At 35.4% G+C, this 18,517-nt stretch overlaps 1 long non-coding RNA gene across 1 annotated transcript in view; it reads right to left on the reverse strand.

Moving 5' to 3' along the window:
• The window catches only part of LOC306650959, a 262,319-nt gene that overhangs the window by 161,556 nt on the left and 82,246 nt on the right, over positions 1–18,517 (reverse strand). The window contains exon 2 of the long non-coding RNA XR_013761070.1: positions 14,854–14,899. This is a non-coding gene — a long non-coding RNA (uncharacterized lncRNA). The remainder of the gene's footprint in view (positions 1–14,853; positions 14,900–18,517) is intronic.

The following is an 18,517-nucleotide window of genomic DNA, read 5'->3' on the forward strand; positions in this document are numbered from 1 at the left end:
TTGTCCTAAGTTAACTCAGTGTTACCAAGGTAACCCTGTATAGGAACCTGGTGGTCTGATCCCCCTTGGCACATTGTGATTGGGCAAGAAACCTATCAAATATATAGCTGTTCCCACAATAAATGAGTTTGCAGGCTGCTCACCACTAGCCTGATTCTACCCAACTCCCGGAGTCTGTGTCTTGACCCTGCACTCTTACCACACATATGAACTACCCCGGCACAAGAGAAACTACTACAGTCTCTTCACTGCAGCAGACTATTGCTTGATACTAATAATCATACTTCTCTCATTGCTCTTCAGAAGTTTAATTGTGTTGTGTCCTGGCATACATTTGAGATGTTTTCAGACATTTCTCCAAATATTCATTCAGCTCTACTTTTTAGTCTCCTTCTAGGCCTCTTATAACAGAAACATTGGATCTTTTTGTCATTTTCTCTCAGATCCCTGAGGAGCTGGCTTTGTTTTCCAGTCTTTTCCTCTCTGTTGTCTAATCTTGGTAAATTTGAACCTCAAGTTCAGTAATTTTGTTCTGGGCCATCTTTACTTTACTACTCAGCCAATCCAGTGAATCTCTTATTTCAGTTATTATATTTCTTCATTTTTGTATGATTTCCAGTTTTTAAAAAATAAATTCTGTTTTTCTGTTTTTTTGGGAGATTTTCTACTTTAACATTTTTTTTTCTGGGAATTTGTACTGTTGAAGTATCTTTTTTATTAATTTTATTTTTACAGACTGCATTTTGATTCATTGTACACAAATGGAGTACAACTTTTCATTTCTATGGTTGTACATGATGTAGAGTCACACCATTCATGTAATCATACATGTTCATGATGTTTGTCTCATTCCACTATATTTCCTTCTCCTACCTCCACCCCACCTCATTTCCCTCTACACAATTCAAAGCTTCTCCATTCTTCTTTTACCCCCGCTTCACCTCCACCCCTGTTATATATCATCATCCACTTAACAGAGAAAACATTCAGCCTTTGGGTTTTGGGGATTGACTTATTTCACTTAGCAAGATATTCTCCAACTCCATCTATTTACTGGCAAATGCCATAATTTCATTTTTCTTTATTACTGAATAAATATCCACTGAATATTCATATATATATATATATATATATATATATATATATATATATATCACAGTTTCTTTATCCCTTTATCTATTGAAGGGCATCTAGTTTGTTTCCACAATCTAGCTATTGTGAATTAAGCTGCTATTAATATTGATGTAGCTGTATCACTGTAGTATGTTGATTTTAAGTCCTTTGGGTATAAACTGAGGAGTGGCATAACTGGGTCAAATGGTAGTTCCATTCCATGTTTTCTGAGGAATCTCCATACTACTTTCCGGAGTGACTGCACCAATTTTCAACTCCACCAACAATGAATGAGTGTGCCTTTTTTCCCGCATCTACACAAATACCTATTGTTGCTTGTATTCCCAGTAATAGCCATTCTAAATGGGGGACATGAAATCTTAGGGTGGTTTTGATTTGCATTTATCTAATTACTACAGTTGTTAAACACTTTTTCATATATTTGTTTGCTTGTATTCTTCTGTGAAGTGTCTGCCCAGTTCCCTAGCCCATTTAATGATTGGGTTCTTTGTATTTGTGGTGTAAAGTTTTGTAAGGTCTTTATAAATTTTGGAGATTATGCTCTATCAGAAGTGCATGTGGAAAAGATTTTCTCCCACTCTGTAGTCTCTCTTTTCACATTGTTAATTGTTTCCTTTGCTGAGAAAAACTTTTTAGTTTGAATCTGTCCCATTTATTGATTCTTGCTTTCATTTCTTGCACTCTGGGAGTCTTGTTAAGGAAGCCTGGTCCTAAGTCAACATGATGAATATTTGGACCTATTTTTTATTCTACTAGGTGCAGGATCTCTGGTCTAATTCCAAGGTAATTGATCCATTTTGAGTTGAGTTTTGTGCAGGGTGAGAGATAGGCTTTTAGTTTCATTTTGCTGCATATGGATTTCCAGTTTTCCCAGCACCATTTGTTGAAGAGGCTATCTTTTTTCCATTGTATGTTTTTGGTACATTTGTTTAGTATGAGATAACTGTATTTAAGTGGGTTTATCTCTGTGTCTTCTATTCTGTACCATTGGTCTACTTGTCTATTTTGGTGCCAATAACATGCCGTTTTTGTTACTTTTGCTCTGTAGTATAGTTTAAGGTCTGGTATTGCGATACCACCTACATCATTCTTCCTGCTCATGACTTCTTTGGCCACTTTTGGTCTCTTATTCTTTCAGATGAGTTTCATAATTGCTTTCTCTATTTCTATGAGGAAAGTCATTGGGATTTTAATTGGAATTGCATTGAATCTGTATCACACCTTTGGTAGTATGGCCATTTTGATAATATTGATTCTCCCTACTCAAAAACATGGGAGAGCTTTCCATCTTCCAGGATTTCTTTAATTTCTTCCTTTAGTGTTCTGCAATTTGCATTGTAGAGGTCTTTCACCTCTTGTTAGATTGATTCTAAATATTTGTGTGTTTTTTTGAGGCTATTGTGAATGGGGTAGTTTTCCTAATTTCTCTTTCTATGAATAGAAAGGCATTTGATTTGTGGGTGTTGGTTTTATATCCTGCTTCTTTGTTGAATTTTCTTATAAGTTCTAGAACTTTTATGGTGGTTTTTTTGGGTCTTCTAAATATAGAATCATGTCATCAGGAAATAGTGATAGCTTGAGTTCTTCTTTTTCTATTCGTATCCCGTTAATTTCTTTGGTCTGTCTAATTGCTCTGGCTAGAGTTTCAAGGACAATGTTGAATAGAAGTGGTGAAAGGGGGCATCCCTGCCTTATTCCAGTTTTTTGGGGGAATGCTTTCAGTTTTTCACCATTTAGAATGATATTGGCCATGGGCTTAGCGTAGATGGCCTTTACAATGTTAAGGAATGTTCCTACTTACCCTATTTTTTCTAGTGTTTTGAGCATGAAGGGTGCTGTATTTTATCAAATACTTTTTCTGCATCTATTGATATAATCATATGATTCTTAACTTTAAGTTTATTGAGGTAATCAATTATATTTATTGATTTCCGGATGTTGAACCAACCTTGCGTCTCTGGGATGAATCCTACTTCATCATGGTGCACTATCTTTTTATTTCGTTTTTATATGCAATTTGCCAAAATTTTGTTAAGGATTTTTGCATCTTTGTTCATCAGGGATATTGGTCTAACATTTTCTTTCCTTGATGTGTCTTTGTCTGGTTTTGATATCAGGGTGATATTGCCTTCATAGAATGAGTTTGGAAGGGTTCCTTCCTTTTCATGGAATACTTGGAGGAGTATTAGTATTAGTTCTTCTTTGAAGGTCTTGTAGAACTTAACTGAGAATCCATCTGGTCCTGGGTTTTTCTTGGTTAGTAGGCTTTTGATAGCTTCTTCTATTTCATTGCTTGAAATTGATCTGTTTAAATTGATAGTCTATTTTAACATTTTTTCAAGGAATTTGTGATTGTTGAAGCATTTTTATGAATGAAATTTTTGTCAGATTATTCCAGCATCTGATTTTTTTCACATTTTAAAAATTTGGATTGTTTTGAATATAAGTATTTTTAAATTTGTTCTTTTTAGATATACATGATTTCTTTTGATGTTGATATCAGTTTAATGACTTTTCTCACTTAATTTGTGACTTTTCTGTTTATTGGCATAATGAGTGATTTTCCATTATATTTTCAACATTTTGGCTATCATAATAGAAGACTCTCAATACTATTTCAGTCTTTTATTATAGCAGGCAGTCTCTCTATTTAGATTTAGCTTAACGGTCCTAGTCTACTTTTGTGGGCTACTTTCAATAACAAATTCATTTTCTGAATCTTTTAGTGATATTTTGGTTTGTGCTTCCCCTGTGTCAGTGGGGCTCCTGATCAATCCCCCTTGCTAATTCCATTGGATGTGCCTACTATTATCATCTGGGCTACCATTAAATACAGGGAAGGAATAAGCCTACCTGAATCATTTTTGGTTACTGGGTTGGAAACAGAATATGCCGGTCCTCGATTACCTTCTTCTATTGGGTAGTATTTTAAGATACTCCGACACAATTTTGTGTATTCAACCTCATTGTCTCTCATCAGTACACCTTTCTGTTTTCACATTTCAGATTTCTGCTTTTGTTCCATCTTACATTGTTTCTAGGAAGGAGAGCAGAGAGAGAGGGAAATGAATATACAGTATTTTTTTTTTTACTACATTGCTTCTCTTATATTTGATCCACTTCTAAATGATAATCTTCCTCAGACCCATACCTGTTCTAATTTTTGCTGCCTATACTAAACTATCTAATCCAAAGAAAAAGAACCTGCATATCAGAGTGTTTCTATAGTCACGAACATATCTCCCAGCCCTTCCTTCCTTTCAGTTTATGCCAGGTTTTGGTTCAGTGATTTCCTTGAGAAGAGGACTTTGTATTGAAGAGTTCCTTCTATCACTGGTGATGTGGTATTGTGCTTTGTAGTGGAAAACATCTGAGGATTTAGAATTTGTGTATAAACAGTATTCAGGATTTTCCTCTTCCCTCTTTTTCTAGTCTTTTTTTTTTTTTTTTTTTTTTTTTTTTTTGCGGTGCTGGGGATTGAACCCAGGGCCTTGTGCTTGCAAGGCAAGCACTCTACCAACTGAGCTATATCCCCAGCCTTCTAGTCTTTATATTCATAAAGAATCTCAAGAATAATTCCTTTTCTCACCCCTTTCCCCAAGCCTCCAGAATGGAAGCCTCCTAAATGTACCTTGCCAGAAAATCTCAGACTAAAGCCAATAACTTCCCCTCACATCTCATACATTTTAAAAAGCCTCTGCTCAAATATTTATTCCGCAGAAGACCCACTATGCTCTAGATCCAGATTCCATTTCCATATTCATTGCTCACTACTGCCCCCCTTGTGTATTCAGTTACAATTGTTCTCTTTTAACTGTGGCAGATATGTTTCAAGATCCCTGGTAGATGCCTGAAACTATTGATAATACTAAGCTTTGTATATAATATATTCTTCCCCTTACATATATACCTACTATATATTTGAACTTATAAATTAGGTACAGTAAGAGATGAACAACAATAGCTAAAAATAAAAAGAACAATTATAACAATATGCTTTAATAAAAGTTATGTGATTGTGGTTTCACTCTGTCAAAATATACTGTCCTTACCTTTTGTCTTCATGACCATAGTACCTGAAACCAAAGGGAATGAAACTATTATAGTAAATCTATCATGCTCCCCTTTCTTGCCTCTAGGCCTTCATGTATGCTGCTTTTTTTTGGCATGGAATATTTTCCCACCACCACCAGCACCACCACATCCCTTTATCTAAGGAAGGCTTTATTCTTTGTATCACATTTTGGATGTTAGTTGCTTCACAAGTTTTCTCTGACCTTTTCTTCTACCCAAGAAGTCAGGTAAACCTGTTATGTATCCTTAGTCATAGCCTTGTACTGTCCTTTCAATGTCCCTAATCACAGATTAAAAATTTTTAGATTTTCATGTAATTAAATATTTAAAGTGGTATTGAGTCATACTTTACTTACATTGACCAAATAGCAATTATTTACAGTTTGATTTTGACTTATTTACTGTCTCCTTCTCTCTAATGATGGGATATTAAGTCATAGATATTATTCTTCATTGCCCCAAATATTTCCAAAGTATATATTTCCTAACAGCAATACATTAGTTTGCAAAACTATAGTGTAATTATCAAAATAAGGAAATTTAATTTTGATAAAATTATAGTGTCTACTTCAGAGACCATAATAAAATTTTATCAGTAATTTCAATACTGTTTATAACTGTTTTTCCTAGTTTAATATCCATTCCAGGATCACATATTGCATTTAGTCATTATGACTCTAGATTCCTTTAATCTGAAACAATTTCTTAGCCTTTGCTTTTTCTGGACATGACTATATTTTTAAGAATGCAGATTGGCTACATTGTATAATATGCATCTGTTTGGTTTTCTCCTGAGTAGATTCCATTATATATATATATATATATATATATATATATATATATATATACACAATGGTTGCCACTTTGCTGTACCCTTAGTATTGCTCATAATTTACTTAACATCTTTTGCAAGAACCACTGTCCAGTGCCCTCTCTGTATTGTTAAAAGTCCTCACCTCCGTATTTATAACAATAGCTCATTAACAACATCCATAAAAATGTTGTTGTATTGCTAAGATTCTGAAATTTCTCTTTTTAATTTTTTTCACCCCCTTGTCCCTTATTAATAGAATGCGTATATATATGAAAGGATAAACATTAATTGAATATCTACCATGAATCTTTACATCAGCCTTGCGAAGTATGCATTATTGTCTCACATTGAAAAAAAAAATGAAGATTTCAGAGCTGGAACAGGTACTTAAAGCCAGGTCATTGAACATTCACTTCCCCTTAAGAGAAGTTGGATTATTATGTAATAATGAAGATTACTCTTCAAGGTAATCTTGAGTCACATAGGTATAGCTGAACTTATTTCAGCCCCCTCTCCTTATCTGCCTGCCCAAGAATTTGAGGAGCACCATTATAAATTTAGTCCTTCATATGTGCACCTTAGAAATGTTGTAAAAGTGTTACTTGTGCTTATGGCTACACTTGTAGAACAAATTTTGTGATTCTACACCAAGATAATTCTTCTCTTTATTATTTTAAAAGGAATTAGGTAGTTTGACAAGATGTCAGGTAGGTGGCACATTTTATACATTCAGTCACCAGGAAACTGAACATGAGATCTCAGTTTGCTTTGGTCAAAGAAATGATAAACACCTAAAGTCAGTGAACTTCCCTGCTTCAGAGAAACCAAAATAGACATCAACTCATCTTTAGGGAGGTCACCAGATAATAAAAGTTCAATTAAGCCACTTGATAGAGACTTTTTTAAAAGGTTTCAGTCAAATGTATAATGTAACCAAAACCACTCTGCTTGGTTGGTAGTCATTATTATTAATGTTCCTATTTGTGAAACCAGCTGAACGGTGGACTTTCTTCTTTTATGCCTTTATTTTATTATTTATTTTTATGTAGTGTTGAGTATTGAACCCATTACCTCACACATGCTAGGCAAGTGCATTACCACTAAGCAACAACTAAAGCCCCACAGTAAACTTTCTTAATAAATTAAAAGAGGTACCTAGGTGCAATGGTGTATGCTTTTAATCCTAGCAACTCAGGAGGCTGAGGCAGGATGATTGCAAGTTTGAGGTGAGGATACTCTTGGCAATGTACTGAAGCCCTAAATGACTTCATGAGACCCTGTCTGAAAATTTTTTAAAAAATAACAAAAAGGGTTGGGAGTGTAGCTCAGTGATTGAAAGCCCTTGTGTCCAATCTCTGGTACCAAAGTAAATAAGTAAATAAATAAATAAATAACAATAAATTAACAGAGGTTTGAAACTCACATAGACAAGGAAGCTGAGGCTCAGGGTAGTCAAACTGTTTTCCAAAAGTTACTTAAGAAACATAGGATCAGTTTTACGTAATATATAGACTCGTGAACCCTCTATTTACAGCCCTTTCTATAGTTCTACATGTTAAGATATAAGTATTTTGGAAATGCTTCCCTGGGCTGTTCTCATATATCACTCAACATATGCCTCCAAAATCATTCAACTAAGTGAATATAATAGTTGAATTTCAATGAATGCTTATTATGTGCCTGAAATTTTACTAAATGCTTCACAAACATTGTCTTGTTTAACCTTCACAATTACTCTTTAAAATATACACTATCATTAGTTCTATTTTTATGCATGAGAAAAAGGGATTAGAAGAATCAAGTAACTGCTTAAAAACCATATATTGGTGTCACACATAAAGATTCTGAATTCTGAGCCCTTCCTATTAATGATTGTACTATCTTAACCACTGTATACTGTCCCCCATTTCCTTGCAATATTTGATATTAGTCAAGGCCAAGCCTTGAAATTAAGGGGACTCCAAGTATGGTGACAAAGCGCAAACATTTACTGTATTCAGTGCTTTAATGAGGTGACAGTTTTCTCTGGTTAGCCAAATAGAGCAGTAACCAAATCAGAGTCCCACATCAAAACTGTTTTTAAACCTCAAAAGTACTTTGTGGAGTTTATATAAAGTGTTTGACATGTTGGATCTGCTCAAATTACAGCTATGATTACTATTGTTATCTTTAAAATTAATAAGAAAGATAGCTCTCATTTGATCATTACACACTGTATGCATATATCAATTTATTACAATGTGCCCCATGAATTTATTCAACTAAAATTTTAAAAAAATGAAAATAATGAAGCATTGAATACAATGGAGGATAAAAATAAAAGGCATTATTTGAAAGTGTGAATTGAGAAAACAAAGTCTGACTTCTTAAATCAGAAATTATTTGTTGATTTCTACAACAACAAAGAACGAGAGACACAGCAGAATAGATGCTGCTGATGCTGCTTTGGGAATCTCTCCAAGCATAAATGTTCAGAAGTTGGCAGTGAGAAGGTCCAGGTGTCAGGATAATTTATTCCTGGGCTATAGATGACCAGTTCATTGGGCTTCACAAGTATCTTGATGGACTCACTGTGAAATCACAGTGAATATGCTCTGGAGAAAATATTGTACCCTATAGGCTGTTTTATATAGATTTAGTCAAATGTTCATCTCAATAGAGTGAATTCCTTGAAAAATGAAAAATATTTTGGGGTCCTACAGTAACAAATAGCCATTGTTTCTGCTTTTCTCTCTTCTGTGGGTTTTGGTAAATTTATATTAAGTGCTTCTTCTGGGCCAGACCTCATGGTGTGGAGCCACCAATAAGGTACTGAGTCTATACTTGGTATAAGCATTGAAAAGTCCCCCATTTGTCTCATCCCATTCCCTCTATAACTTCAGGCTGCCTAAGACCTGAATTTCTGACTATTAAGAGTAACCAATTTAATTTAATGAGCACTTATTGACAGCCAGGTAAATGCTGAAGTATGGACACAAATGACATTGCTCTCTCCTCACTTGGTTCATAGTCTGATTAAGAGGTGTGCATGTAAAAATGAACTACACAGCATGCCAATTACTCCATTCATGGTGTGTACTAAATGTGATAGTGCAAGAGGAGGGGGCCAAGTCATTCTGCCTGAGAAAGTTAAAGAAAAAAATCACATTTGAGCAAGATTATGAAAGATAAATATATTATTTATATGGAAATGACAGAGAGAAGTTGAAGCAATAGAATGTGAAAAAGCAGGTGAATGTAAATTCAATCAGTAGCTTTATATGAGTGTAAAGGGCATTTTATGGTATTCCAATAAGTGAAATGATTAAAAGTTGGTAGTGACTGAATACTTATTGAGAGCTACTTATGTGTCAGATACTGTGCTGTTTTATATACCTTTAGTCCTCACAACCATATGAGACAGAAATTATTATCACTTCATTTGGCATTGAGTTTAGTTTTTCACCAAATATTCATATACTATTCTATATTTTTCTATCCTCTTATAAAATTGAGCTATGAGACTGAGTTTTAACCAATATGATGTAGGCAGAAAATATGTAAGCTACTTTGATGGGGCTTACTTTTGTCTTCCCCTTTTCTATGCCACCTTAGAGGCCACATGTTCTGATGACATTAGCTTCAAGATGGGAGAGGGCATTCTCATCCACCTTGGTGTGATGTGAACAAGAAGTAAACTTTTATTATGTTTAATCTCTAAGATTAATGGGTTAATTTGTTACCACAGCATAGGCTATTCTGGGGATCACCAAACTGTGCCTCATTGGTCAAAAATGTCCTGGTGCACATTTTTGTTAATGCAATCTGAATGTAACATAAATGCAACCAAATATTCACATATTGTCTAAAGCTGAGTTCTTGCTACAATAGAATCAAATCCTAACATATTTGGTACCTTGTCATTCATGAAAAAGTTTGTTGACCACTGTTCTACTTTATAAACATGAAAATGGAGAGACTTACTTATAGTAACAGCTAAACAGTAGAGTTGGAATTTGGACCCAGTTCTGTTTTTAATGCTATTCCATATATTTGCTTGTATTGCCACTGGTTCTTTGACCACCATTTGATGCTGTACTTTATTCATTATAGTTCTTCTGTCCATCTACCCATATTACATGGGCTGCCAAACAATTCTGCCTTTACCTTTCTGATTTGATAGAGGTGCCCCTTTGAGGAATGACTTATTTTGTCTCCCAATACTTAAATTCTCCTATAACTCTCACCTCAACCCTGAAAGATAGGCAATTAGAGAAATAAGAATCAAGGATATATAAAAATCAATGTTGATGAGGACGAGGGAGGAAAAGGTACACTCATACATTGATGGTGGGAATGAAAATTGGTGCAACCCCTCTGGAAAGCAGTGTGAAGATTCCTCTGAAATTTTGGAATGGAACCACCATTTGACCCAGCTATGCCACACCTCAGTGTATACACAAAGGACTTAAAATCAGCATACTACAGTGACATAGCCACTTCAATATTTATAACAGCTCAATATATAATAGGTAAGCTATGGAACCAACTTAGGTGCCCTTCAACAGATGAATGGATAAAGAAAATGCAGTATATAGGCCAGGGGAGACTTCTGCTCCAGCGAGGCAGGCCCAGAGACCCAGGCCCAGCCCAGAGCTGCCAGGTGAGACTTCTGCTCTGGGTAGGCCAGCCCAGAGACCCAGGTCCAGTTCAGCCTGACCCCAGCCCAAGGTTTAGTGCCTGCACTGCAGTTGACCATCTGTCAACACATGGATGTGCCTCTGCCCACTAGCAGGGATTATGCCCCACCTGGAGACTACCATCTCTAGAGAGGCAGCACCCTTCTTTGGTCATGGCATTATCAAGTTCCTCCCACACATCAAGCTACTGAAGACTAGGAGGTTTGAACTGTACTGTATAGTTTTATTGTAGATTTTTTATTAATAGCAATATTATAATTATTCCTATTATACCTACTATTATTCCTACTTTTCTTTTATTGCTATTTTCTCCCATCCTACTTTCCTCTTATCTGTCTCCTTGGAGACTCTTTCTCCCTTTTCACATGCTAACAACCATTCTCTTTACTTCTGTTTTCACTACTCCTACAATATAGTACCTCTATAGACTCACTTCTTTTCTCATTAACATCATATCCTACACCCCGCCCCATCATCTTTGTCCCCCTAGAAATCATACTTCTTATTCCAAACCTATTGGCTAAACTGTAGATAATAATCGATCATGCTCTTTGTTTATAAAGACAATACTGTTAACATCTTCATAGGGGCTATTTGATTTAATGATGCATATTTTTGTATTGGGTGCTGCTAATATTGATCTCTCACTTTAAGGTGAGGTACTGGAAACCTGCAGGGACACTATAAGTCTATAGGGGGGGAACTGCAATACCTCAGATTTGTACTCCTAGAGGGGAAGATACATGAACAATATGAGAAAACAAGGGAAGAAAGTGTCCCAAACACACCTAGATGCTACATCAATAAAATCCAATGACAGTATGGCAGAAGACATGTCAGAAAGGGAGATCAGAATGTACATAACTAAAATGATCAGACAAGCAAATGATGAGATAAGAGAGCAAATGCAGTCATTGAATGATCATACAAATAAACAGTTAAAAGAGCAACTGCAGGAAGCAAAAGATCATTTCAATAAAGATAGATCCTGAAAAAAAAAACCCAGAAATCCTTGAAATGAAGGAAACAATAAACCAATTTAAAAACTCCATAGAAAGCATAACCAATAGACTAGGTCACCTGAAAGGCAGAACCTCAGACATTGAAGACTAATTATTTAATCTTGAAAAGAAAGCTGACCAAACAGAGAAGATGGTAAGAAATCATGAACAGAACCACCAAGAATTATGGGATATCATGAGAAGACCAAATTTAAGAATTACTGGGATTGAGGAAGGCACAGAGATACAAACCAGAGGAAGGAACAATTTATTCAATGAAATAATAACAGAAAATTTCCCAAATCTGAAGAATGAAATGGAAAATCAAATACAAGAGGCTTACAGGACACCAAATGTACAAAATTAGAGCAGATCCACACCAAGGCACATTATAATGAAAATGCCTAACATACAAAATAAAGATTGAATTTTAAAGGCTTTGAGAGAAAAAAAAATCAAATTACACTCAGGGGGAAACCAATACGGATATCAGCAGATTTCTCAACACAGACCCTAAAAGCTAAAAGGGCCTGGAACAGCATTTTTCAAGCTCTGAAATAAAATAGAAGCCAACCAACAATCTTATGCCCAACGAAACTTACCTTCAGATTTGATGATAAAATAAAATCCTTCCATGAAAAACAAAAGCTAAAAGAATTTACAAATAGAAAGCCAGCACTACAGAATATTCTAAGCAAAGTATGCCATGAAGAAGAAATGAAAAGAAACAATGTAAATCACAAATGGGAAGAACTACCCTAAATGAATAGCTAAATTAAAGTAGAAACCAAGTCAAGTTAAAAACCAAAAATAGGCCAAAATGAACAGGATTACAAATCATATCTCAATAATAACTCCGAATGTTAATGATCTGAACTCATCAATCAAAAGACATAGATTGGCAAATTGGATTAAAAGAAAGACCCAACAATATGCTGCCTTCAAGAGATTCATCTCATAGAAAGAGATACCCACAGACTAAAGGTGAAAGGATGGGAAAAAACATACCATGCATATGGACTCAGTAAAAAAGTGGGGATGTCCTTCCTCATTTCAAATAAAGCAGACTTCAAGCCAAAATTAGTTAGAAGGGATAAAGAAGGCCATTTCATAATGCTCAAGGGCAGCATAAATCAACAAGACATAATAGTCATAAATATTTATGCCTCAACAATGGCTCATCCATGTATGTCAAACAAATCCTTCTCAATTCCAGGAACCAAACAGACCACAATGCAATAATACCAGGTGAAATTTTCACACCTCTGTCACCACTGGACAGATCTTCCTAACAATAATTGAAAAAAAAAAAAAACCCACAGAACTCAATAACAAAATTGATAATTTAGACTTAACAGACATATTTAAAATATTCCATCCATCAATGAGCAAATGCACTTTCTTCTCAGCAGAACATGGATTCTTCTCTAAAATAGACTATATTTTATGCCACAAAGCTACACTTAGTAAATACAAAAAGCTAGAGATACTACATTATATTCTTTCAGATCATAATGGAAGGAAATTATAAATACATGACAAAAAAAAAAAAAAAACAGAACCTACTCCAACACCTGGAGATTAAATAATACACTATTGAATGATGCATGGATAACAGAAGATATCAGGGGGGAAACAAAAAGTTTCTTAGAGGAAACACGAACAAAGATACAACATATCAAAATTTCTGGGACATGATGAAAGCAGCACTAAGAGGAAAATTCATTTCACGGAGCACATCCAATAAAAGAAGGAAAAGTCTACAAATAAATGACCTAAGATTACAGCTTGAAGCCCAAGAAAAAGAAGAACAGATCAACACCAAAAGTAGTAGAACACAGGAAGTAGTTAAAATCAGAACTGAAATCAATGAAATTCAAACAAAAGGAACAATCCAAAATTGACAAAATAAAAAATTTGTTTTGAAAATAATAAACAAAATTGATAAGCATTTAGCCACACTAACAAAGAGAAGGAGAGAGAAAACCTAAATTACTAAAATTTGGGATGAAAAAGGAAATATCAAAACAGACATGATTGAAATACAAAATAATTAGAAGCTATTTTGAAAATCTATACTCCAACAAAATAGAAAATCTCAAAGACATCAACAGGTTTCTAGAGACATATGATGCACCCAAACTGAATCAGGAGACCATACAGAATTTAAATAGATCAATTTCAAGCAATGAAATAGAAGAAATCATCAAAAGCTTACCAATCAAAAAAAGTCTGGGACCAGATGGATACTCAGCCAAGTTCTGAAAGACCTTCAAAGAAGAGCTCATTCTAATTCTCCTCAAAATATTCCATAAAGTAGAAGAGTAGGGGACTCTTCCAAACTCATTCTTTGAATGTAATATCACCCTGATACCAAATCAAAGACACATGAAGGAAAGAACATTTCAGACCAATATCCTTAATGAACATAGATGCAAAAATTCTTAACAAAATTTTAGGAAATTGCATACAAAAACATATTAAAGATAGTGCACCATGATCAAGTGGGTTTCATCCCCGGCATGCAAGGTTGGTTCAATGTCAGGAAATCAATAAATGTAATTCACCACATCAACAGACTTAAAGTCAAGAATCACATGATTATTTCAATAGATGCAGAAAAAGCATTTGATAAAACAATGCACCCCTTCATGCTCAAAACACTAGAAAATATAGGAATAGTAGGAACATTCCTCAACATTCTAAAGGCTATCTATGATAAGCCCACAGACAATATCATTCTAAATGGAGAAAAACTGAAAGCATTCCCCCTAAAAACTGGAACAAGGCAGGGATGCCCTCTTTCATCACTTCTATTCAATATCGTCCTTGAAACTCTAGCCAGAACAATTGGACAGATCAAAGAAATTAAAGGGATACAAATAGGAAAAGAAGAATTCAAACTATCCCTATTTGCTGATGACATGATTCTATATTTAGAGTACCCAAAAAATTCCACCACAAAACTTCTAGAACTCATAAATGAATTCAGTAAAGTAGCAGGATATAAAATCAATGTTCATAAATCTAATGCATTTTTATTCATAAGTGATGAATCCTCTGAAAGAGAAGTTAGGAAAACTACCCCATTCTCAATATCCTCAAAAAGAAAAAAACTTGTGAATCAGTCTAACAAAAGAGGTGAAAGAACTCTACAATGAGAACTACAGAACACTAAAGAAAGAAGTTAAGGAAAACTTTAGAGGATGGAAAGATCTCCCATGTTCCTGTATAGGCAGAATCAATATTGTCAAAATGACCATACTACCAAAACTGCTATACAGATTCAATGCAATTCCAATTAAAATCTCAATGACATACCTCACAGAAATAGAGCAAGCAATCATGAAATTCATTTGGAAGAGTAAGAGATCCAGAATAGCTAAAGCAATCCTTAGCAGGAAGAGTGAAGCAGGTGGTATTACAGTATCAGACCTTCAACTATACTACAGAGCAATAGAAACAAAAACGGCATGGTATTGGTACCAAAATAGACAGGTAGATCAATGGTACAGAATAGAGGACATGGACACAAACCCAAATAAATTCAATTTTCTCATGCTAGGCAAGGTGCTAAAAACATACAATGGAGAAAAGATAGTCACTTCAAAAAATGGTGCTGGGAAAACTGGAAATCCATATGCAGCAGAATAAAAGTAAACCCCTATCTCTCACCCTGCACAAAACTCAACTCAAAATGGATCAAGGAACTCAGAATCAGACCAGAGACCCTGAACCTTAGAGAAGAAAAAGTAGGTCCAAATCTTCATCATGTCGGTTTAGGACCAGACTTCCTTAACATGACTCCCAAAGCACAAGAAATAAAAGCAGGAATCAAGAATTGGGATAGGTTCAAACTAAAAAGATTTCTCTCAGCAAAGGTAACTGTCAACAATGTGAAGACAGAGCCTACAGAGTAGGAGAAAATCTTTGCCACTCATACTTCAGATAGAGCACTAATCTCCAGAATCTATAAAGAACTCAAAAAACTTTACGCCAAGAATTCAAATAACCCCAATTGACAAATGGGGTAAGGAAATGACCAGACACTTCACAGAAGAAGATCTACAAGCAATCAACAGACATATGAAGAAATGTTCAACATCTATAGTAGTAAGAGAAATGCAAACCAAAACTACCCAAATTCTATCTCACACCTATTAGAATGTGATTATCAAGAATACAAGCAACAACACTTGTTGACGAGGATGTGGGAAAAAAAAATGTACACTCATACATTGCTGGTGGGGTTGCAAATTGGTCCAACCACTCTGGAAAGCAGTATGGAGATTCCTCAGAAAGCTTGGATGGAACCACCATTTGACCCAGCTATCCCACTCCTTGGCCTATACCCAAAGGACTTAAATTCAGCATACTACAGAGATACAGCCACATCAATGTTCATAGCTGCTCAATTTACAATAGCTAGATTGTAGAACCAAACTAGATGCCCTTCTATTGATCAATTGATTAGGAAACTGTGGTCTACATTGGAATATTACCCAGTCATAAAGAAGAATCAAATTATGGTATTTGCAGATGAATGGATGCAGTTGGAGAATATCATGATAAGTGAGATAAGCCAATTTCAAAAAACTAAAGGACGAATGATCTTGCTGATAAGCGGCTGAGGACATATAATGGGGGGGTGTGAGGGGTTAGCGTTAGGGTTAGGGTTAGGTTTAGGGTTAGGGATAAGGAGGGGGGCATGAATGGAGGAAGGAAGGACTGTATAGAGGGAAAAGAGAGGTGGGAGGGGTGGGGGGAGAGGGAAAAAATAACAGAATAAATCAAACAACATTACCCTATGTAAATTTATGATTACACAAATGGTATGCCTTTACGCCATGTACAAACAGAGAAACAACATGTATCCCATTTGTTTACAATAAAAAAAAAGATCTTTAAAAAAATAAGTCAATCCCAGAAAACCAAAGGCCAAATGTTTTCTCTGGTATGTTAATGCTGACATACAATAAGGGGGAGTGGAAAGAATAGAAGTTCATTGGATTAGAGAAAGGAGAAGGGAAGGGAGGTGAGATAGAATAGGAAAAATAGCAGAATGAATCAGACATAACGTTCCTATGTTCATAAATGAATACACCACCAGTTTAACTCCATGTCATGTAAAACCACAAGAATGGGATCCTAATAAGTTTTACTCCATGTGTATATAATATGTTCAAATACACTCTACTGTCACATATATTTAAAAACAATGAATTTAAAAGAATCAAGAATAATCCTAAGACTCACTTGTGCAACTAGATGGAAGCAGGTTAAAACCTTGAATGCTGATATATGGATGGGATAAAGAATGTAATGGGAGATACATTTCACCTTGGACATTTTGAGTTTGAATTTCCCATGGAAAAATTCAAATGGAGATGATCTATTGCCAAGTAGAGAGGTTGAAAATACAGTAGAACAAATTATACTGAGTCATCTACCCTCTCATAAATTTTAGTATGGTCAGAGGTAGAGCAATAAGATGACTAATCAAGGAGAAGTGTTAGTCTGAATTTATTATAGAAAATTATGCAACATTAAATGCCACAGCATAGGAACACACCAATGAACATGATGATGATGATAGAGACTAATAATGTTTTCCACCAGGAAGATCCAGAGAACCAGACACTAGGAATTTCTCCCTGTGACAAGTCTGGGGAGGACATGGCCTCTATCTGAGAGTGTAAATCTTTAAGAATGTCAGTCACAGGGCTGGGGATGTAGCTCAGTTGGTAGAGTTCTTGCCTCCTAAGCACAAGGCCCTGGGTTCAATCCCCAGCACTGCCAAAAAAAAAAAAAAGAAGAAGAAGAAGGAAAAAAAAAAAGGATGTCAGTCACATTGCTAGATTTGTCATATGTATTGTTATGTTGTTCCCAACAGATTGGGGCTTTTTTGTTTAGATGCCCAATGGTGGGTGTAAGCCTTAAATATCCATCACAAACCTGATAATAACCATCCTTATATCTGTGACATGTTGGTGGTGATGGTGAAGAGTTATAAGTGGATGGACCTATATGTGACTTAACAGTGGTGGAAGTTTGAATGTTGGTCTGCTCTAAAGTGAAAATTTTCCATGACCTGGTAGTGATAGGGTTTCATATATAGGCCATAAACTTATTGGCATGAGTAGCAGTTTGTACAGAAGGTCTTTCTTCCTTTTGTTCTAATATTAAGGACTGTAAATTTATTCAGTCACCTCCCTGTAAAGGATATACCCACAAGGGTATTACAGAGGTGCTGGAAAAGGGTAATAGTCCACATATCCAGCAATTATCTTTTTATAACCTAGTGGCATACTGTTGGGCCCAATTTAGAAAGGAGTTAGTTTCAGTGGATTTGTCTACAGTAATAAAGAGCGGAAGAAAAGTTTACATATCACCATTGTCTCTGCAGAAGAGATATTTTAAGTCTTCTATTGGAGTGCAGGAGTATCGTTCCTCAGTTCCTTGGGAAGAAGTCCCAAGTCCCAAGTCCCAAGTCGACTCAGGATGGTAGGCTTTAACTCAAAGGTTGTGAATCCAGTTTTCCTGTCCCAGCACTTTTACTGCAGGGGGGGATAGATAATATTATAGGAAAAGTCCTTTCCAAATAGGGTCTAATTTTGGAGAATTAGAAGTTATGGTCTTGATCATAACTAGATCTCCAGGCTCATATAGAGGTGAAGTGATTGGCCTAGATATGGGATATTTAGAGATTTCAGTTTAAAACTTGACCAACTTTGTTATATGAACCACTAAATTTGCAGTTTCTTGATCTTTAAGGATATCATTCCTTAGTAATAATGGTCTCTGGTATAAGAGCT

This window comes from Sciurus vulgaris (genome assembly GCF_902686455.1).
Source record: "Sciurus vulgaris genome assembly, chromosome: X".
In the NCBI taxonomy this organism is placed as follows: domain Eukaryota; kingdom Metazoa; phylum Chordata; class Mammalia; order Rodentia; family Sciuridae; genus Sciurus; species Sciurus vulgaris.